Source organism: Aedes aegypti, chromosome 3 (genome assembly GCF_002204515.2).
Source record: "Aedes aegypti strain LVP_AGWG chromosome 3, AaegL5.0 Primary Assembly, whole genome shotgun sequence".
Taxonomy (NCBI): Eukaryota; Metazoa; Arthropoda; class Insecta; order Diptera; family Culicidae; genus Aedes; species Aedes aegypti.
In genome coordinates, this window is record NC_035109.1 from 241154627 (window position 1) to 241178772 (window position 24146).

General features: G+C 36.9%; 1 protein-coding gene across 6 annotated transcripts in view; it reads left to right on the forward strand.

The window, feature by feature from the left end:
* The first annotated feature begins 1415 nt into the window (after nt 1-1415).
* LOC5568400 (A disintegrin and metalloproteinase with thrombospondin motifs 4) overlaps nt 1416-24146 on the forward strand; it is a 535411-nt gene continuing 512680 nt past the window's right edge. For 4 of the 6 annotated variants that reach the window (XM_021849518.1, XM_021849515.1, XM_021849520.1 and 1 more), the window contains exon 1: nt 1524-3359. The gene's annotated coding sequence lies outside the window, so the exon portion shown is untranslated. Of the gene's footprint in view, nt 1485-1523; nt 3360-24146 lie in introns of those variants that run through there. The other 2 variants (XM_021849517.1, XM_021849516.1) reach the window with 2 other exon arrangements.

Sequence of the window (24146 nt, forward strand, 5' to 3'; positions counted from 1 at the left end):
AATTTTAAAACAGTTATATATAGTTATAACAAGGCGAACAATTCAACACAAGTTTGTTCGGCAAAATTGTAGCCAATATGTTTAAGGTTCACTGTTTGGTATTAATATATTTTCATTGTTATTTATTTTATTTTTTTGAATTATATTGGAGAAGGTATCGACCGTGATTGTTTTATATTATGGCTATATCGGTCATGCGACTCAAAGCTAAAGGGAGTCTATAGAAGATTTTTACAAATGATTGAAATGAATAGGTGGATAGGCGTCGCAAGGGAGGCATTAACGTCCTCACTAGGACAAAGCCTGCTTTTCAGCTTAGTGTTCTTATGAGCACTTTCACAGTTATTAACTGAAAGCTTTCTTTGCCAAAGTTGCCATTTTAGAATTCGTATATCGTGTGGCAGGTACGATGATACTCTATGCTCAGGGAAGTCAAGGGAATTTCCATTACGAAAAGATCTAGGACCGACCGGGAATCAAACCCAGATACCTTCAGCATGGTTTTGATTTGTAGACGCGGGCTCTAACCACTCGGCTAAAAAAGGCCCCAATTTCATTTTAGTAGTAAAAGTAAAAATATGAAATGTATAAATTTGATAGTGTTTGCCCTCAAAATGTTAAAGAATTTTCGTTAAATTGCGTTCAATATGACGGGAATGTTGTGTGGTATTAACAATATTAAGTTCAAAGTGATGGAAAATCACATTATTAGTGACTTAAATTAACGTCATTTCACTCGCTTTAATATGTTGGGCATCTATGATTAATATTTACACGATTATTTCTATGTGTGTAGGTACAATAAATAAGACTATGAGATCGCCATGTCTGCTACCACATTTCATCAATCATCAATTTCTCCACAATGTGCAAATCACGATCACATTTCTATATTACCTCACACGGTTCAATACCAATATTGCATAGTGTCTATCGATCTCGATTTATCAGCAAACCTCTCTACGCATTCAAAACCTTAACGCTGGTTGTCGCGTCGCGTTCAATTTTCACCACTATAACTTTCTCAGTCTCTTGAGGGACCCACGGATCAATCGAGAGAGTCCGCGACGGTGGGAGGGATCGCGAGCTTTTCCTTTCGTTTCATTGAAGCGATCCGTAGTCGTTTGTTGCTGCTGCAACCGATCTCTCACAGTGACCTCTGAACGCTCGCATCGCACACAACGGGTGTCGCATTCGGAGCGATCGCAATCGAGTCGCGCGACACAAAGGCGTAGAACAAAGCTTCGATCGATTCTCGCTCTCTCTCCCTGCTGGTCTCAGAGTCAGAAGCGCGTGTTACGTGTTGCGATCGCTCAGTATACTACGCGCCCGTGTGCACTGGTAGTTGTGCATCGCGTACGTGTGCCCACCGATCACCGCCGAGTCCAAAGGCGCGCGCTTGTACCGACTGATCGCTTAGTAGACTGTTGCGAGCGTTCGCGAATCGATCTCGCGCAACTTGCCTCTGGCCAACAAAAAAAATTGTAGGATTTTTTGCGCGTGGCCAAGAAGCAAAGGTGTCTCCGCTCGGGTTCAGATTTTTTCGGATTAGTTAGCGTTTAACCGTCACACCGATAACAAGCTCCGAGGTTCTGGTTCTTGAAGTGGCACCGTGTGCGGTACTGTAGTGTGCAAGTTGCAACACACTGCGGGGAACTTTTAGTTCTGATTTTAGTGATCGGAGTTCGGTTGTGATTTTGAAAAGTGGCTCGATCAGTTCAGATCGTAGCTGGAACAGTTTGACGAAGTGTTGTGATTTGTTTTGAGTGAAGGGTGATTTTGGACGTAATCGAGATCCGTCGAGTTCTGGGGATTGGATAGTGAAGCAATAGCGTGCGGTAACCCCGGAGGGAGAAAGTGAATCGATTTTCCTCTCGACGGAGCTTCTCGATAAACGTAAAACAAAGTGAGTGAGTGTATGTTTTACCTCTAAAACTCATCAACGCGGATCGCTACGAGTGGCACCTTTTGCCTCTCAAGCGTAGGCCACTAACCAGTGGCCAGCAATACGGTTTACAATTAAAAGTGAAGTTGAGCACTTTTTCTCCGCGGCCAGTGAAGGCAAAATAAAATAATAATAATAACACACAGCCAAGCCATACCAACGGACGTAAAATCGTGCTTTTTGCAGTGTGCACAACGACTACAGACGGACAAACTAACCAACGAGCGAACGAACGATTGGACCGACGACGAAACGGGCAAGTTCCAGTAAAACCAGCTAAGGCTGACCGCCGTTCGCGAAACAAGTTACTCGGTGCCCGCATGGTGGCTGCAATTTTTTCCTCTCGCCTCTAGAAAAATCAACCAACATCAACAAACACTCAAGAAATTGCCCGAATTGCAAAAATTTCACCTTCTAATACGCCCAATAAAAAAAAAACACCGAATAGGCTCAATTTGAAACTTTTCTGCGACGAGGAAAAACTTCGACAGCTCAGAAACATTCGAACGTTGATCGTTACTTAACCGAATCATAAGGCACGCAAGTGAATCTCCACGCGGAGCTGCGAAGAACACGAAGACGAAGAAGACAACCACCGAAAGAAACAGTGAAGTGAATCAATTAAAACTCGAACAAAATAATATTCATTCGTCGGCGAGGCCTTGGGACTTGGGGAGGCTGCAGTCAGTCGCGTTCCGAGTGGTGTTTGTCCGGGCATTGTTTTCGGCGCGGGCGCGATCGCGATCCGAGTCTCGATTCGGTTTTTATGTAATTCGTGAATTTGACTCGTTCGAGACTCGAGAAGCATTAGCCGAGAAGCAGAGGACCCACAAAGTAGGATCGCAAACGCCGGAGAAAGAAGCCCATGGGAAGCTCTTAATTAATGGAAAATTAAGCACTGTTTTTTTAAAACCCTAAACATAGCTGCAACAAAGGCGTGAAGGTTGGGAGCGAACCGGAAAAGTAATCGGAGTTACGTTTACACAGACAGTAAGCGTCGGAGTGAAATAATAACTGAGTGAAAACGTCTAGCTCTAGATTCGGAAGGGTTAAATCCGATCGATCGGTTTGGTTCAGGAACCTACTAGCACCCGAAAGAAAGCGACAAAAGAGAACCCGAGTGGAAGTGATTATCAATTGAAACAAGTTGTTGAGTTGAGTGTAATTTCAGAAAAAGAAGGCATCAAAACCGAAAGTGATTTTGATTCTGATGATCATGATGGTTGAATAACGAGAAAAAAAAGTGTGGAAGAATATTCTTTTGAAGACGACAGTGAAACGAGTCGGTGTGATTTCGACGAAAGATTTCGACGCAAGGGAGGAGAGCAACAAACAACAAAAAAACGCAACGCCAGCCGAAAGATTGAAGGCGCCCCCTCGATGAGCATCGTGCTTCGGACCGATTAAGAGAAATGTAAGTTTTAGGTTTAAGTTCACAGTCTTGTAGAAAACGGCCGGCGAATTAAGCGGGAGGATTAATGCTCGGTTTGTGTACAGAGAGGGACGGTCAGCAGTTACGAAACGAAATGCGAGCAAGTTCGCCATGCGTGGAACGGAACACCAACAGAGATAGTGGTGCTATGGAGTGTTTTGCTTTGCTATGATACGTTTATGGCGTTACGTGAGGTTTGCTTTGTATGTGCAAAAATGCGCTCATAAATTTAGATATTGTTGATGAATTTTACATTTTTTTATTTGTCCCTAAATTGCCTCTTATCGTTCGCGTCAAATATCAAATTTTACCAAAATTTAACAACTTTGTAGGAGGTTAAACAAAATGTTATGGTATCCTCTTCGTGATACAGTGTGATATTTTGAAATAAATCTAACACTTTTTGGTAAAAAGCTGCCTTTCCAAGCAGCATTTCAGGTTTTCTGATGGTTTTATAACCGATTTAACCCAAAATAAGTGTTTTTCAAACCATAATGAAACCAAAACAGTTGCTAGGGTTACGAACAAAACCTATTGTTAATAGCTACCGTGGTGAATCAAAATCCGGACGGTACCAATATCCGGACACTCTGTTAATATTCATTAATTTCAGCTTAATTTGAATGTTAACATGTTTGAAATTTATTCTTACTCTTTACTTTAAACACTGAAGATTATTAATTATCATTTCAATCTAGTTAACATTGCCAAATAATTATTAAAAATAACAATAAGTTAAATGTTTCTGTCGGACGTCATTCCATCGCGGTTCATTTTAGATCAAGTTTAACGATCTCTGCACGCATGAGCCAAGGCACGAACAACGAGTTGAATGAAAAGTGCGTGAAGTATAATTTTGTGGAGTGTTTTGAACAAAATTAAGTGCAAAGTGATACTTTCAATGTTCGATAACACTACTGGTGTGAAAAATGTTGCAAATGTGTATTTAACAGTGTATAAAGGGACTGTCCGGGATTACGAGCCAGTGATTTTAAATCCGGACAGCGTGTGAAAGACCCACTTTTCACTAGTGGAACTGTTTTTTTCCATGGAAGATAAAATAAGAGAAGACTTGAAAAGTACATAAACAGTTGTGAGTTATCAGAAGACGGGACAATTTAAGATTAATCGTGTATATCTTTCGTTATCACAATCAAGCCACACGTAAAAAGGCTCGAACAACACGCGATTTGGTTCAGGTAATTAAAGCTCTAATTATAGTAACGTTTTGTTCTTCGTGACATTATAGGGAAAATACATACATCGAATTGATATAAGAAAGATATTTAAACAAGTTTGTGAAGTTTTCTTGAAAAGATATACAAATATTTAATATTATATCATATGTGTCCGGATTTCGATTCGAAAGTGTCCGGATTTAAAAACATAATTTGCATTAGGTGTCCGGATTTGAAGACAAGATAGACTCCAATATTTTATTGATTTATTTGTAAAAATCTTGAATAATTCCAATAATTCCATGACTTTTATGAAGATCTGAAGTGTAAGAATGTGTTACATAATAAAACATTACGAAAATTCTAACTAAACATACTTAAATCGTAGTTTGAATATTCATGTCGTCTTAAGTGTCCGGGTATTGATGCACCACGGTATAATCTTGAGAACATAGTTTTATTGAATACTACCGTGGTGAATCAAAAGCCGGACGGTACCAATATCCGGACACTCTGGTTCTATTTAACAAATTAAATATGAAATCGAGCAATAAATTTTGGTTTGTATTTAATATTCTCAACTTTCAATGTTGCTGTTCATTTTAATTCATTGTTTCATCTAGTAATCATTTGCAATAAAATATTAAAAATAAAAACAAATTGGGTGCACCAGTTCGGCGTCATTCCTGCAAAGAACCAAATTCTACAGTCAAAATTTCGGCAACAAAATCAGCCACTTCTGACTTACGATTAGTTTCCTAAACTACATAAATTTGGTACTGTACGTCTCTAAGAAGTGTATGGTATAATAATTTTCAAGTGTGCGCACGAAAGAGTGGGGAACTCTGTGTAAATAAGCATTTTTAGTGTGAAGAAAGGCTGCCTCAAATGCTGTCCGGATTTATAGGCAAGTTATCATTAACCCGGACGTTTCATGGAAACCTTATATTTAGCGCGTTTAGAGAAACAAACATAATATGAATTGACGAAAAGTTGTATAATAACATTACAAAAAGTGTTATCAATCTCTTGTGAATGGATTTGCGGAAGAAAAGTGTTAATATTGATGATCATTTCCGTGAACCTCAAGTGCAGGATGTTGGCAGGAGCGAAGGTAAAACAAAAATAGTTTTACCCAATAGTTTGATCCATGTATGCAAATGTATGCATCTAATATTATATTGGAGATTTTCAGTTAAAGTGAAGTGCTTTTTATTAGTTTTTCATTTGTATTTTCAACCCAAACGCACTTGTCCGGATTTCAATTCAAAAGCGTCCGGCATTTTGATGCATGTGTCCGGATTTAAAAACACGATATGCTTCATCAATTTAACATTTTACATGTTATAATTGCCTTTTCCACTAAACTTTTAGTTCAAGATTCAAAGTTTTAATGTGTATCTATGTGAATAACAATAACAGTGATACCAGAAGTTGCAGAAACATATTCAAAATAGTGTTTAAAGTTTCGGCATTGCTTAAGTGTCCGGGTAATGATGCATCACGGTATCATTCAGGATCTTCAAATTAATCAATTGGAGAGCTCTCAATAGCAAATGTGTATATCAGGAGTCAAAAAAGGAAACTACCGAAGCAAAATATAAGTGGGCCCTTGTAGAGCAATATTATATGTGTGTTGCTTTAAAGTCTGATCCACTTAGTATTTGGCCATTTTTGTTTAATTACTGTGGCGCAAAAGTTAGAGTAGCTACGACGAATGGTTAATCCAGTGATAAAAATTTCATGCAGATTCATACATATTTGCAAAATTTATCTATGTTGGAACGCGCAAGACGTGAGAGAACTCTGCACAATTAAGGAATGCGACGAACCTAATTTTAAAAATTTACAAAATGGATCACTTTGAAACCAATATACCTATATACTTCAGGTTTGTTCTATGGAATTATTAAGAGTAGGGCTAGTAACAGCAGTTGAGTGAAAAATTTCTCGCGCGTTCATGAGCCTTCTTGTCGTGGCTTGAACTTCAACCAAAACAAAGTTGCCATCTGTCATTTGTTATTCCACAATGGCGGAACGAAGAATCTGGTAGACTGGATTATCTCCCTTCTAGACACCTTGACTACAAGGGCGATAATTTGAAAACCCAAATTTCTACATCTTATATGAGGGTTTGAGAATTTTTGAATATGGGCTAGTAAATGTTTTCAGAATTTCGTTCACTAAATGTTTGTTTAATCAGTAAACTTTATGTTTCTAAAAATTTCTCATTGTCATTCAATTTCACTATTATACCTTGCCATTTTATCTTTTCCCGGTGTACCTTAATGCAAAATATGTAATTTTATCTCAAAATCTCAAAATATTTATAACATTTATATAATGTTCATAGTTTTTTTTTACTACCAAAACTACCGTTTTGATTCATATTACGGACACTTAAGACCTTAGTGAAGTATAATACAGCATAGAGCATATAAAATAAATCATTCTGTATGATTTCTCAGCGTTAACGAGCGTCGGAACCCCTAAACTTTCGAATTGTGGGTAAAGAATACGCTTCCGCAACCTCAATAAATTTAAATAAATCGGAATGTATGGCCTTTTCATGATTCTTATTCCGGACGCTTCCTCACTTTTGCCTCATATTCCGGACACTTTGATTCGAATTCCGGACAGCTTACGGAAATCATTAATACAAAAGTCAAATAATCAGTTGAAGTCGTCAAGCCACTAAAGAGACGTCTAAGGCAGTTGGATATTATGAGTTTGTATAGATTTCTATGCAAAAAGCTTACTAAAACGAGCCTTGAAGGTGAGAACTTTTGAAGAGCAAAAAATTGAAACATTTCGTGTGAAATGTTTCCCATACAAAGTAGAGTGTCCGGAATTTGCAGCTGTCCGTAATATGATTCAAAACAGTACATTTCATGGCTAAACATTAAAACTTTCTTTCTATCATGGTAAAATAATCATTTTCAAATGATCGATTTCAATTAATAATAAAAATTTTAGTTTGAACGCAGAATGACGCACATAAACGTTTGCAATTCTGAAAGCACATTTTTTACTATACCAAAATCCTAAACATCTTTTATTTCACTCTCACAATACACTTAAATGGTCGTTTTTATTATATGTTCATATATTTTCCTGTTATTTATGTTATAAAAGAGATTTCCGGATCTTTTTCGCATAATTTATTGTTGGCTTTAGAAAAAAGATTATTTTACTTTTTACTTTTAGCTTAAGTTCAGGGAACGAAATGACATTGAAATTTTTCTAGACTTTCCAAAGTGGATCATTGTACAATCAGCTTATTTCGAACTATCCAGACCTGATTAACTCAAAATTGAAGTTCCTTCAGCACAAATCAGTTCTTATTTTGCTCTACATACAAATGGCTCCTAGATATTGGAGTAAATACAATGCCATTTGATATCAATTCAAGCTTCAGCTATCCATAAAATCGTTTTAATATCTGAATCTCAAAGAATTTTATATGTGAATATTTTTATAATTGTAAACCCTTGTTCACTTTTTTTGGAGAATTTCAAGCTTGAGTTACTTAATAGATTCCGAATTTCATGCCATTTAACATGTTCAGGTAGCTTCACTTTACCTTCGAGTGACTTTAAATGCCTTGAGCCATATTATAGATTCATGAAATGATTCTCAAATTGTAATACTAAATAGAAGCTTCTTAATATTGGTTTCATTTCATTTCAAGAGGATTTCGAACCCTTCAGAAATGGAGTGTGTCATTCATTCATATTCGAGCCACTTTTAAATTTCAGTTTGATTTCGAGTTGGCTTCCTACTGTATTACCTACTCAATATTCAATTCCGAACTGTTTTACTCATGACCCATTTCACGTAGAGACGTTTATCATAATGGTCGTTTCACCTAAACAATCCAATACATAAAAAAATATTTTAAAAATAAAGCATACAAATCGCCTAAAATTAGGCGATACGTTGAATTCTCCCATTTAAAACTGAATGTAAACTTTCAAGCAAACATTTCAACCGCTGATAGTTTTTGTCCGTATAACACAAATGTAGAAAACGCTGGCTTATAATGAAAACAGGTAAATAGGTGTCATTTGATTAAAACCCAGATTTTTTTGAAGGTTCAAACCAAGTTTTTTATTTAAGATACCGTTTTGATTCATATTACGGACACTTAAGGACTCAGGGAAATATAACCCAGCATAGAGCATACAAAATAAATCATTCTGTATGATTCCTTAGGGCTATCGAGCGTCGGAAGCCCTTTACTTTCGAACGGTGGGTGAAGAATACGCTTCCGCAACTTCAATAATTTTAAATAAATCAAAATGTGTGGCCTTTTCATGATTCTTATTCCGGACGCTTCCTCACTTTTGCCTCATATTCCGGACACTTTGAATCGAATTCCGGACAGCTCATGATAATCATTAATGGAACAGTCAAAACATTAATCGAAATCGTTAAACCACCAAAGAGACATCTAAGGTAGTTGGGCATTATTAATTTGCAAAGATATTTATGGAAAAAGTTTACTAAAACAAGCCTTGAAATTGAGAACTTTTGAACAGCAAAAATTGAAACATTTCGCGTGAAATGTTTCCCATACAAAGTAGAGTGTCCGGAATTTGAAGCTGTTCGTAATATGAATCAAAACGGTATTTGAAGAGCTATTAAAATGTAAAGCAACATTAATTTGGTGTTTAATTATTTTGAATTTTTTGGATGATCATTGCACAGTGGTCCAGGAATCAGTTTTACGCGGAAAGATGCATTTTGAGCTTTAGAATGAAACATTAGACAAAAACGGTCTTCTACAAAGTTGTTTGTATTAGTTAAGCCCTTTGTTTGGTATTATTGAAAATTAGGGTGGACCACATTTTCATAGAAATTATGTAACTAACTTTCTTATTTGTAGAAATTATATTATACATGCTTCGGCAAAGTTGTAGACCATTCAATTTCAAGCAACTTTTTCAAAAAAAGTTTTTTTGTATCTCTTAAATTGACCGATTTAGAGCTTTTTTCCTACGGTGACATAGGGTGGTCCGAACAAAACTGGTTTTCTGGCTCTAGAGTTTTCAATTCAAATTTCTCATCAAAGTAGTCTATGAAACACTTTTAGAGCTTTAAAAAACGCGTAATTTGGTGAGTGAAGAAACTCGCTATCACCTTCCGTTTAGGAGTTATTGTTGTTTTTCTCTCAAAAACATGCCTACTTTGATTGTGAATATCTCTGATTGGGGCAAACATAAAAAATATCTTTTGACTGCATTCAAAAGACAAAATAAAATTGTATATTATGTCAAAAAATTACAGATGTGTTATTTTTGTAACTCTAATAAAATGTCTTGAAAAACAAAGGATTTTAAACAGAAAAACTTTAACAACTTTTGAACTAAAATAGATATCAACAATATTTTTGCATGAAAATTTGCGTTTTGTTAAGTTCTTAAAGTCGTTCATATACCGCTTTGACGAGAAATCTGAAATAAGAAAGATAGGGCTCTAAAACTATTTTGAAGATTTTCATAGTATGTATTTCTTTACTATTTTGCATTTTGAGCATGAAAATGAAATTTTAGACAAAAATGATCTTCTACAAAATTGTTTCTAAAAATGTAAGCTTACATACTGTGTCATTTGAAACTAGGGTGGTCCACAATATCACACATATTATATAATCAACTTTTTTATTTGCAAAATTACTGGTATATGCTCTTAGGCAAAGCGGTAGAACTTGAAATTTTGATCATCTTTGCCAAAAAAAGTTTTTCTGTATCTCAAAATTTGACCAATCTAGAGCATTTTTTCCTAATCATCGCAGGGTGGTCCAACAAAAATAAGTTTTTCAACTCTAGTTTTTTTAATATTATTTTCTCGTCAAAGTCGTCTATGAACGACTTTTAGAACTTAACAAAACGCAAATTTTCATGCAAAAATATTGATGATATCTATTTTAGATCAAAAGTTATTAAAGTTTTTGTGATAAAAAATATTTGATTTTCAAGACGATTTATTAGAGTTACAAAAATAACATATCTGTAATTTTTTGACATAATATACAATTTTGTTTTGTCTTTTGAATGCAGTCAAAAGATATTTTTTATGTTTGCCCCAATCAGAGATATTCACAATCAAAGTAGGCATATTTTTGAGAGAAAAACAACAATAACTCCTAAACGAAAGGAGATAGCGAGTTTCTTCACTCACCAAATTACGCAATTTTTAAAGCTCTAAAAGTGTTTCATAGACTACTTTGATGAGAAATTTGAATTGAAAACTCTAGAGCCAGAAAACCAGTTTTGTTCGGACCACCCTATGTCACCGTAGAAAAAAAGCTCTAAATCGGTCAATTTAAGAGATACAAAAAAACTTTTTTTGAAAAAGTTGCTTGAAATTGAATGGTCTACAACTTTGCTGAAGCATGTATAATATAATTTCTACAAATAAGAAAGTTAGTTACATAATTTCTATGAAAATGTGGTCCACCCTAATTTTCAATAACACCAAACAAAGGGCTCAATTAATACAAACAACTTTGTAGAAGACCGTTTTTGTCTAATGATTCATTCTAAAGCTCAAAATGCATCTTTCCGCGTAAAACTGATTCCTGGACCATAGTGCATTGAAGTTTCATAAAAGTGTGAAAGTAACATTTTGGTCAATCTCAGTTAAGTAGTATGCCGAAAAAAACCCTTCTTTGGAAAGAGTTCCTCATTTATTTGGAGAGACTTACAAACCACGAGCCGACCTAGACAACCACAAATCGCATGAAAGTTCACGTTACAACTCGTTTATTCATACTAATTACATCAAACTCGCAAAACACCGTGGATAAACTCGTCAGATTGATGTGCTTCCTCGCATAAAACACTTCTTTTCTGAGTTTGTTTGTACATTCTGTTTCGTCCCGTACACTCGTACAAAGTAAGTCGAATCAATCCGTAGCAGCTGTCAAATGAACATTTGTTATCATAAGTTAAGTCGCATAAGATCACAGGTTAGTTCGGTAGAGTATTTGTACACTCGCATTATATGTTAATATTCATCACATAATATATGCACGCATATTGCCTCCACTTTTGTACGTAGAAGGCCTTTTCGCGACATTTTATAAGTGAAATGTTGCACATACAAAGCCTTCAGGTGATTTCGTTATACGTACATTTTGGTTGTCTGGGGAAAATAATGTAGTTATTTCGCCAAAAATGGAAGGATACTCAGAGCCCCCTTTTTCTTCTGGAGTACCTTGTACCTTTTAATTCCGCCCTAAATACTTATCTTTGACAGATACACGTATTTCGACTACCACTTTCAATCAGTGGTTTTCAATTCTCCTACCCGCTTTTGGATCAATTTGAAACAATCTTTGAACATGAATTTATCATTCTAATATTAAACATTTGTAATTTGGTTGTAGGACATTTCCCAGAATGACGTTCCCCAGAAATCCATTCCCCAGGAAACCATTCCCCTATTCTGGAGACATTCCTCAGAATCGAAGAAATAAATATGGTTTTATTTAGTTTTTTGTCGTTGGTTCTTAATAGCTATCGATTTCACTTGTTTACAACATAAGTAACATTGAAGGTTTTGTCAAAGTTTCTTTACTGTCATAAGTTCAAAAATTGGTTCATAAAGCCATAATAGCTTGAGGTTGAATCGCAAGATCAGTTGCACTTACACAAGGAACAAATCAGATTACTGCTTGGGACTAACAGACACCTTCTGTGTATAAGTACTGGTGATCTTCTATTTTTTAGGCAACAATGGCGCCACGACAGAAAGCTCACCAATGAAGAGAAGGGGGAGGAATTGATGTTGCATTTTAAACTGGTCCATAGTAGACCAGATATACCCCTACATATACGCCACTTCATGTAGGGAAGTATAGCGGTAAAGTGTATTTAATGGCAGAGGGGCTTGCTTTTGATTAGCAAGACTACCTATGGATCAGGCGTGTAGAAAGGCGTACTATAGCGATGAAAGAATGTCAATTCGGTAGGGAAACGGCTTCTTGTCCATCTCTGGTTCTAGCGATTAATAAATAGACGAATAAATAGACGCGCCTGGGATTGAACCCATGACCTTCTGCTTGTGAAGCAGATGCGGTAGCCATTAGACCACAAACTCTGTCAATTGGTTCATAAGCCATAATAGAACCAATCATCGGGAGAAATATTATACCTAAGAGGTTTAGTAATTGCCTTTTCATCCATTCCTAGGATCACGAAAAACATCTCAATCAACCGTAGCATTTCTTTCCAAGCCTGGCTTACCAATCTAAAACTGAATGTGTTCTAACATTCGAAACACTCTACGACTGCGTGAAGCACAGGTGAATAATCTCATTTGCTGATTGGTTGACCAACTCTTACGGTGAAATACCAGATTTCACCCGTAGTTGGTTACGTCAGTTCGCCATCTACTCATCCTAAAATTAGCATCCCCATCCTAACGATGCAGATATAATTCGATTAGCCAGGTTAGAAATCCAATGCAAATATGTGTGCGTGTGAGTTGTTTTGAGCGAATCCTATCCTAAATGAAACTGTACAGACAAGACGGATAGAGACCGTTACTCAAGGTTCCCGTCGAAAGCAGCTTCGTGGATTGTGTTAAATAATTTCAGACGTTGCTGCTTCAAGGGATTCTGAACTGCTACCCGTCGTGTCGCAATCGTCTGGAAATCTTTGCCATTCAGTGACGACAACAATAAATGATGGTCATCGTTGTCGTCCCGGTTCACCACTTCTCGATTGAGTGAAAGTTGTTTTCCTGTTGCTGCTGAGGATGCTAAAAATGTGCAACGTCAACCGCAGCAGATCGGTGTGTCTTATAATATTTAAATGTTATATTCAATATGGTATCGGCACATGCTAATACATACAGAGCATCCATACATACTTGACTGGGATTATGAAGGTGATTCATTAGTACTATACCAGAGAGAGCTTCAGAATCATTTTCAAAAATTTATTTTGAATTCTCTGCAGAGCTTTCTTCCTGGTATTACAACAGCTAGTCCATATTGGTACAACATGGTCAGCCTGAAAATTTGTTTGAAGATCAAAACATTGTTCTTAAGATAAAGTTATGCTTTTCTGTTAGTAAGTGGATAAAGACATTTTACATATTTGTTACATTTGGCTTGAGTGCCCCCATTGTGATTTTTGAAAGTTGATCTTTTATTTAGCATGAGCCCTAGATACTCAACTTCATCTGACCAATGTATTGGAAACCCTCTCATTATGACAACATATCTGCTTGAAGGTTTAAAATAAACGGCTTGTTGTTTATGTGGGAATATTATAAGTTGAGTTTTGGAAGTCGATTTTTCCAGGAATGAAGAAAATATATCGAAACTCTTTTGCAATCTACTACAGATGAGACGAAGGCTTCGTCAAATGGCGGAGAGGCCTATGTCATCCGCAAACAAAGATTTTTGACATCCCTGAGGTAACTCAGGTAAGTCAGATATGAAAATATTGTAAATTATTGGTCCCAAAATGCTCCCTTGAGAAACACCAGCTCTTCAGGAAGGCTTTCAGACTTGGAATTCTGATAATTAACCTGAAATGTACGATTTGACAGATAACTTTGGATTAATCTAACAATCATACTTTCGTATACTTTCATATGATTTTTTGCATCTAGAAGAACACGAACAGTTGAATATCCAACATTTTTCAACATTTGAGGACCTGCGACCCTGAGTGAGATGCCAATATGTTCCCGGAACAACAAGATTACAACCAATTGTCAGCAATTAGTCGGAGGGAGTCATCAAGCGCAGTTTAAGCGTCCTAAATCCCCAACAAACGCAAATCTTCGCATACAGTAATACAGATTGGTGTCACTTTGCGAACGAGTATCTCACCTTCGGATGTTTTGACGGCAAAAACTGTCCAAATGGAAGCACGTCCGCTCCGGTAGTCGCTGAAAATTGACACGCCAAACCGACCAGGACGTGCTCTATCGACCGTTGTTTTGTTTCGATGGCTGAATTGACAATGTTGAACACAGTTGCACGGGGGTGATAACGTTCCAAGTTGCGCTAAAAAAGATTCGCACTGTCCCGACCAGTGGATCACGACAGATTGTATCACAATCACATGAAAATTGTTGACAAGTAACAAATCTTGTTCCATTTTTGTTTGAAGCACTCTATTTGTCAAAATTATGACAACAATCAACGCATTTGGAATGAGTAATGCCTTCCTTAGCCGAGTGGTTGAGTCCGCGGCTACAAAGCAAAGCCATGCTGAAAGTGTCTGGGTTCGATTCCAAATCGGTCCAGAATCTTTTCGTAATAGAAATTTCCTGGACTTCCCTAGGCATCCAGTATCATTGTCAAACGATATACGAATGCGAAAATGGCAACTTTGGCAAAGAAATTCTCATATAATAACTGTGGAAGTGCTCATAAGAACACTAGGCTGAGAAGCAGGCTCTGTCCCAGTAAGGACGTAATGTCAAATGATCTGATGTTAGATGATCTGACCTACAGTAGAAGATATAGTTATGTTATGCTTTTCTGATCGGGTCTATGCACCTGCTCGAAAAAAAGCTCATCCACACAATACGGAACTCTTGGTTTCGTTTTCCCCGTAGAAACAAAGAGTTGCCGCCGCTTGCACTAATACTGGTAGTGCGGTCTTCGAGTAAGGTAATAACGGATCGATCGTCGCACATGCTGCGGCATTTTGCCGAAATTATGCTAATAATTGCGACGAACCGGACTCAAATGAAAGACAGAAGGAATTTTGATCAACCGAATCGGAAAAAAAAATATCACACATCTTGACGGAGGAATGTTTAGCATTTGGATTCCATCATCATTAGCTAGAGGAGCAAACTGAGGTGTGCGATGGCTGACGGAAAGTCAAGGGGTGATGACTTTTATCAGATCGGCGATAAGAAGGGTGTTGCCGATGATGGTGGCAAGTTCTCAGCTTGTCGATCGATACGCGATACATGTTCATCGTTGTGGCTCCGTGGAAAGGAATGGGATTTTTATGAAGATATGATACACATCTGCAAGAAAACTTGTTAGGGAAGAATATATTTGAAATCGACGGTTGATGGTTGATAGTTTGCTGTCGATATTTATTTATATTAGCGCAAACTTGACAAAATGATGTTTTTTTTATGTTATTTCCTATGAATTTGAGACAAGCCGTTTTTTGTATAGGACACTTTTATGAGGTCATTTGATAGATTGAGAAGTCATGCCTCGAATTTTTAAAATCGCAAATCTATACAACTTAATGATGTTCTTCTTAAAATATCTGAGGAATTTCTAAAAAAAAAAAAAAAAATTTCTTAAATATCGATAACCCACAGTTACTATAAATGATTTATTGAACTGTAATTTATAATATCAATATTAACAATATCTTGCGTGCATTACAGGCTACTGACTGATTGTCATTCCATCATCTGCCATGTCTAAAATTACTGCAATAATTTTCAGAAATTGTGATTAATAAATGTTTGATGTTTCTGGGAACGCATTTATCTCCAATCCAAAAACCCTGAAACGTATATGAAAATCCAGAATGTTTTTCAACTCATTGTTCAATGCAATTTTTCTAACACAAAGAAAATTGGATTATTTTCGGACGTTCTGAAAGTTCAAATCTGACGCATCTCTGAAAATTCTTCAAATGAATTTTTAAAATACTTTTTAAAAATACATTTGAAGAAATTACGTCTTTGGAATCGTTGGAACCCGATTTTTGTCTGCTAAATTTTTCAAAATTTGTTTCTAAAATGATTTGTACCATAATATTTAATGAAAAAGAGTGCAACCGGAACATCAAAAAGGGTACAGTAGATTTTTTTGTCCGTTTTTTAAAACTCACATGATATTAAAAAAGCTGAATGCATAACACAATCATCAAGTGTTGTCTATCATAATTTGAAAATGACCATGATGACCGTTGTATATTTAAACGGTTTAAGGTAGAATAGTCCTGGAAATAGTTAAGATTGGAATTGATTAACCATCAGATATGTGTCCTCCAAAGGTTTTAAGTAATTATTTTCAAATGCTTCCGTGTTAGCTTTTTTGCCCCCTTTCTAGATTTTTCGCCCCCCAAATTCTGTTTTACAAATTTTCGCCCACTTGAGCCTGAAAATCGCCCCCAGGGGGGTGAATTCGCCAACTTTGGGAATCACTGATCTATACTTTAGTGGATTTTTACTAGAGTTTTTGAATTCGAATCCCAAGTTAGTCAACAAAGCCAAGAACATATTCTTTATTTTTTATCAGAAATAATTGCCCTGAGAAAATGTTTTTGATTTGTGGGGATAAAACATAACAAAAAACCATGGAACGAAATGTTGAACAATTGATAAATTCATTTTTATGTCTACCAAACCTGTGACCGTTTAAAATTTAAACTATGATTCATTCAAAGATTGACTCGACCCCATTATATAAACAAGGGTCAAGCTTCTTTTAGCACTGAACTTTTTCATAACAAATTTTACGATGACCTAAAATGACCGTCGTAAAATATCGTTTCATATATCAAACTGAAATTTAGCAGAATCAGTATGAGCCCAGAAAATTTGGATGCGCAGCAAAATATTTGATTTCCGTCTACCCCTAATAGAAATGCTTTGGTTTGGACAAAAAAAACTCGTACCTAAAAGTCGTTTGAAATGGTAAACAAATTCGCAATAATGTTTCTTAGCATATCATCAAACCGGGAATATTTTTGAAGTATTGGGAAAAAACCGGGAGGAAACCGGGAATTTGAAATTGACTTTTCACTGGTCACCCTGATTGTCAGCCCTGGTAATATTATTATCACATTTTTAAATACTTCTTGAAAATGTTTAAATAAATGAATTCGTTATTGCATGCAATATTTTTCTTACTCAACTTGCAAATCCAGGTGTAGCATTTTTGGTGGTAACAGAATTTTTGTTCATAATCTTCTCCGAATGCTGAAGAATTAAATGAAAGTCTTAAACACATTCAACATCTGTAATAGATCAGTCGTCTCGAGTACATTGGTAGTTTTTTTTTTAATTCCTTCGATATTTAGAGATATTGTTATTTTTATCCAGGGTTTCCCAACCGGCGGTCTGAAGAGTCCTAGGAAGCCGCATCAACTTCTCAGGGGGTCCGCAAAGCCATGATAGAAACGTGTCGTTTTAAATTATGTTCTTACGTTTTTTAATTTTTTGTACGAGCTTAAAAACGAAACTTAGGTTTGTTCTGGAGGTATCTGTAGGAAACGCCAGACATATTTTGGGCTCAATCTTTTGTAGATTTCACCTGCTTCCTGGAGAGACTCTAACGAACTATTACAGGGACTGAATATATTTGAAATTCTTCACTGTTTCCACTCAATAAATTTTATTGCATTCTAATAGAGAATTTAATCGTATTCGTAGTAGAGATCCTTAGTTGGTTTTGGCAAAGATACTTCAGAATTATCAAACAAGATTTAGTGACAGTTTCTGGCCATATTTTTTTAGATTTTTCCACAATCGACACTATGTGCCCAAGTGTTTCAATTGATGGTTTTCACATATTCATAGCTGTTTCCAATGGTGATGATTAGACAACAACATTTTTTGAACAATTTTTAGAATAGGTCTTTGCCGTTTTGTGGTGAAATCCTTGAGATAACTACTTAAATCTTTTGACACTCTGTTTTGATCATCCCCAGTAGAGCCAAATTCACTGAAAAGAATCCAATGTTAAGCTATTTTGCTATTTGTGCATCCTTGTAGATACAAGGTAGACATCAGGCTGAATACTAACTGGACTTCTCCAGAAAATCATAGCACAATGCTTGCTTTATTTGGTGCATTATAGATGTGATTTTTAATGAGCTTGCCAAGAATCCGTTCATATCTTTTTTCAGAGGTCCTCGAGATGGTTTTAGACCTTCAAAGGGGGGTCGTAGCTTCAAAAAGGTTGAGAACCACTGTTTCAATCAGTTTTTGTACAAATAAGTCTCCATGATGATACTTCTGAGCCATTTAAAAAACTGTGGAAAGATTGTGGAGCTATAGTTTTAATTAAAGGCAAATCAGTAATGTATAGTTACGTTTAGGTTTGTGGACAAGAAAAACCAATATTATTTCAGAATTTTTTTTGTGCGAACTTATTTTAAACATCAAACGATAACCTAAGGATTCAGGAATAATAGGTTTTATCCCATATCTAGGCCAGCCGTCATCTTCTAGTCAGAAAATTAGCATAGGTGTTATAATGGTGCTGATATAATTTGATTAGCTAATTCACAAACGGGGTGTAAATATTATCGGTATAGTGCCGGTTCGATTTTAGTTACGGTTGGTTTCTAACACGGAAAACTTTACCGTTCGATTTTCACACAGTTTGATTTTTTAAACTTCTCCGTTAGATTTTGGCATCACATAAATCAAGCATCTGTGTCTTCTAACTTCAAACACTTATGATTATGAAGGGGTTGTCTATGAAGCTTCTAAGTTATGGCAGTTTGAGTGAGCCAAGAATAATCCAAATAGAAAGAGTTCTCACTTGCTATTATAACTACCGATGGTTCCATCAATTTGACTAACCGAATGCAGTTCCTTCCCAGTGTAAATAATCGGTCGGTCTCAGTGAATTTATCATGAAAAATTAATCAAAAACTGTTTTTTATTTTTAGTTGTTTATTTATTAGGCTCATGCGTCATTAAGCATTACGGAGCCGATTTCTTTGAAACTTATTTTACAATTTAAAGTTTACTTCTTAACAATAAGGTTAGTTTTGAGGAACCGTAAAACTCGCGGTTTGGCCAAGGTTGGGAAGAACAATAATATTCAAGAAAGGATAGGATATTGGGGCTATACGTTGACATCGAGCAGAATAGAGTTGTTTTATGCTGCTGATCGAACGATGAGTGGACAATGACAACCTGTAACGATACTAAAAGACGGGTTTCGGGGGGACACAAGGTGGACAAGTGGAACGACAAGACGGAGGGATCAAACAGAAATCTCGGCTTTCTTGATGAAATCGTACACGAGCTTCATATAGTCCAGATTAAGATTACCCAACACATCTCTGATGTCTTCCTTCTCTGATTTCCCTTGGGCCCTGAAGGATACACATAATTCTGATCTAACAATTTCATGTTCGGGGCAATCCCAAACCACAAGGTTGGCGTCTTGATAGCCCGCACCACAGCTGCAGCGATTACTGTCTGTCCCTATTCGATAGAAGTTTGAGCCGAAAGAATAGTGGTTGGACATCAGGCGACACATTACCTTGATCATCGAAGGCGATTTGTCGGTCATAAATATCGCCTTCTAAAGCGCTTACCTTGGCGAGCGAGTTCGGTTTCTCATTACCCGGAATAGAGCAATGGGAAGGGATCCAAACCAAGGTGATAGTATAAAGGGCGAACACGAAATTATTGCGACACCGAAAATGTCATGCGAATTTTCTTACAATGTTTAGAATCAACATGTCCTTCTCGTCTTTGACTGTCTTCTTGCTCTTCCGAAGTTCCCGCTTCATTACTGCCCAGTACTGCTCCACCGGGCGCAGCTCCGGACAGTTTGGCGGATTCATGTCCTTTGGAACAAAATTCCAAGACCATTCTGTGTCCTCATACCACTCCAGGACAGTTTTAGAAAAGTGGCATAGTGCTGCAAGAACGGCAAAAGGCGCTTCTCGAGGCACTCAGATTTGAGGATCTCGCCATTTACTGTGCCCTTTGTCACGAAAGGCTCACTCCTCAGTCCGCAAGAGCAGATGGCCTGTCAAATGAGATATTTGGAGGCGAACTACGACATTTTCTTCTTCTTAAATTTGTCGTCCACAACTCCAACCCCGGAATTTGCTTAAAATCGGCTTTTGTATACGTTTCGTCGTCCATCACACAGCAGCCATATTTTGTCAGCATCTTCTCGTAGAGCTTCCGTGCCGTCGATTGTTGCCGCTCATCGCGGTTTGGGAAGTTCTGTACCTTGTATGTATGTAGTCCAGCTCTCTTTTTTGCATTCTGGACGTAGCTCTGCGACATGCTGATCTTTTTAGCCAAATCACGGTTTGAGACGTTGGGATTTGCTTTAATCATCCGCTTCACCTTTCCCTCCTTCTTTTGTTCTCCAGTCCCGGTTTTCTTCCAGCTCATTTGCCGTGGCCCAACGTCAACCGCTCCTGAAACCGCTTCAACACTCTGGAGACGGTTGAATGGAGATTGTTCAACATTTTTCCCAACTGCCGGTGCGACAGGTCAGGAAATTCCAGGTGTTTGGAAATAATTTGTTCTCTCGACTCGCATTGGTTCACCTCTATTTTCGTTGAATCGAAAAACGAGTTTGATAGCATGTAAACAATACACATGAATGAGAAAGTGTGTAAAATTTGGTTGATTTTTACCCAATGGTAGAAAAGTTATGCCCTGTTGAATGTGTCGCAATGATTTCGTGTTCGCCCTTTATGATTGATTCGACAAAGCACTCAGGGTAGATCATATTTTCCTAAGGAAATACGGAGAGTGCTTTACCGGCCTCATCGAACGGATAGCCTCTAAGGAGCTGAGGCTATCCGTAAAAATGAAGTATTGATCAGAGGGAAGAGAGGCAATTCGCTGTAATGTATAATGTATAGCCGCTAATTCCGCGACATAGGGTTCTGAAGTGAGCGGCGCTATGAACTTCGTTTTGCACCAAAACCAGTGGAATCATTTATGTTTGACCCGTCGGTGTAAAACTTTTTGTCGCAGCTGACTTGATCGAACTTGCTTGCAAAAATGTTTCCACATGTGTCTCGTTTCATGGACAGATCAAAAACTATAGAGATATTATAGAAGCTTGGGAAACAACTACGGTTGTAAACATTCGAAGAAGGGTTAATCTCCAGAGTCATGTATAAGTAGTACAGATTCATAAATCATGTTTGCCGATTACGTTCGATTAGCTTTTCAAAATTCCTAATTATCAATGGGTTTGACACTGCTCCTTTTGAGCGAAGGCTAGTTGTATTTCTGTAGAAAGCAGCGCATGACAGTCGCTCGTCCCCTTACCTCTGTGGAAACCAAACTGAGTATCTGAGAGAAGGCCAGTCAATTCTACCCATTTGTCCAGTAGAAAGAGAATCATCTTCAATCCGTAGACACGACAACATCGCAATAGGGCGATACGAGTTGTGGTCTGACGCAGGCTTTCCTGGGTTCTGGATGGCAATAATTCTCACTTGTCTCCAATCATCCGGAACAATGTTGCTCATCAAGAAAATATTGAATACTTAGAATTTAACTTAAAAATGTACATCTACATGTTTTGTTTTTAGAAATGTCTTTCTCAAGGAAAACATTTTGATTAATTTAATTTTGATTGCAAATTCGTAGATAGAGAATGTTGCTGAGAGTTTTCTTAGCAAAATTCTTACAAAGTATAGTTACTTTTTGATATAACGCATGTTTTGGCGTTCTTTTATCAAATATGTCGAATGAACCCTTCATAAGTAAGCTCTATGCTTAAGACAAAGATAAAGACCAAATGTTAAGCTAATCTTTAAAAATGGCATTTATTAACTCGTCATTTCTGTAAATAAGGCTCTGGAAAATTCAAATATCATTGACACACAAGCCATAATTTTATTGCCTGAATGAATTGTCCCGATATAAAAAAATAGACACATCAACCTCTGTTTGGTGATGATCACTGTGTGTTACCACATGTTACATTCACTGACAGTCTCTCATTCTGATACGATCATACGAGAGAGTGAATACCAACATTCATAGAGCTCTCCGTATGCGATGTACCACGAACTTTTAGGATTTACGAACAGTCACACTCTCTGAAAATGGTTCAATCGGATTATTCGGATCAAAATCCAAACTCTGTTATAGATCTTTGACGAGTGGTTCTCGAAACAAATTAAGTTAAATACTTTTTCCAGGACACTTCCTGTACGTGCTAATACGGTAAAAAACAGTTCTCTTACTGGTACATGTTTCGGAGGAAAGACTGGCTTATAAATTTATAATGTTTTTCAAAGCAAAATAACGTGGAATTGGTGTATTCGCTCCATATTTTCACCATACGTAATAATATGTTTGTTGCTGGCAGCACTGTCAATCCTTAGGAAAAATCAATTCACGTAAACAATTGTATTGTTCTAACAGAAATGTCATTGTGACTTGTCAGTCTCGAAGTGCCTCTCTGTTCCTACGACAATGTTCGTTTTCAAATTTCGAATAGTTTAGTCTGTTTTAGTAGTAATATATCAAAGCCGCCAACTAGTCGATATATGAAGTTTTTCGACACTCTAAAAATTCCAAAGGTTTTTGAGCCTTCTGATTTTTTTTAGAAATTCATTACTTGTTTGAGGTTTAATTGAATAAAATAAATGTGCGGTCATATGCATAAATATTCTCGTAAATATACTTAACAAAAAATGCAAAGCGAAAAACAAATTTGATTTCTTTCTGATATGCAAATTTTGAAACATTGTGATTTGTAAGAATATCTTACGGTGTCAAAAGTTGGTTCTATATGAAAAGACACTGGTTTTTCAGTACAACTATTTAAGCATTGTCAATTAATGACAATGGGACGACAGTCAAAATGTCTTAAGAACAGGTCTATCGACATAAAACGATAGACCTGTCCATCCAATATTTTATCGAAAAGAAAAGTACTTTTTCAAATAAGTAGAACATTCTCCCAAGCAAATAACAACTTTTTGTCTTTTGACCATTTGTCTTAAACCGTGAGAAGCAATAGATTTCTTTTTAATTTCTTCTCACACACATCGAATATTGACGGATCAAAAACACCTCAGAGGCCTAAACTATGACAAACGGATAATCTCGGCCTCATAAATTCCCATCTGAGACACTCATCACCCATTTGTAGTCCACTTGATCTTCCACGGTGTCAACAAACACTTTCACGGTCACACTGGATATGGCTGCATTTGCGACGGTTACCAATCCGGGGTTGTGTTTGATCGTTGTCGTTCGATCGAATTGACGAACCGTTTATATTTATCACCTTATGGTAGAGATCCGGCTTGACTTCGATCGGAGGAGAGCTGGAAGTCAATCCAACTGGTTTCTTCGTTCGTTCGGGTCGGAAAGTTAAACGCTCGAGATGATAACCTGTGTCGCGATCGGTGACCAGGGCGGAAACCTTGGACGGATTTTTAAAAGCTTTCTGGTAACATTTTGGGGCTTGATTATTGTTCTGATTGTGGCTCCTGGGGAACAGGTTTTCTCCACTAGAAGCGATTTTATTGCACCGGATTAGTTGATAACATTTGCTCTTCAGTGTCGATACAGTTCAAAACTGATTAACTTCGCGCTTTTGGAGATTAGGATTCGGACGGAATAGGACAAGTTTGTGAATTGATTTCCAAAGTTTTGATGAACCATTTTGCATTGATATATTTACCTATTTAGCAACATTTTCGACATAGGATTTAGAAATTGAATAAATCGATGAAATTACTCATTGAGCTCACGATACAAAAAAAAAAAAATACTGGCGTATATTAACAAATGCTGTGATTGGTAACCGGCATTGATCGAAGCCATCAATAGCACTGTTAATTACTCAAATCTTATGATTGCAAAAAAGCACTTTCCTTTCTGTGATAGCTCCATC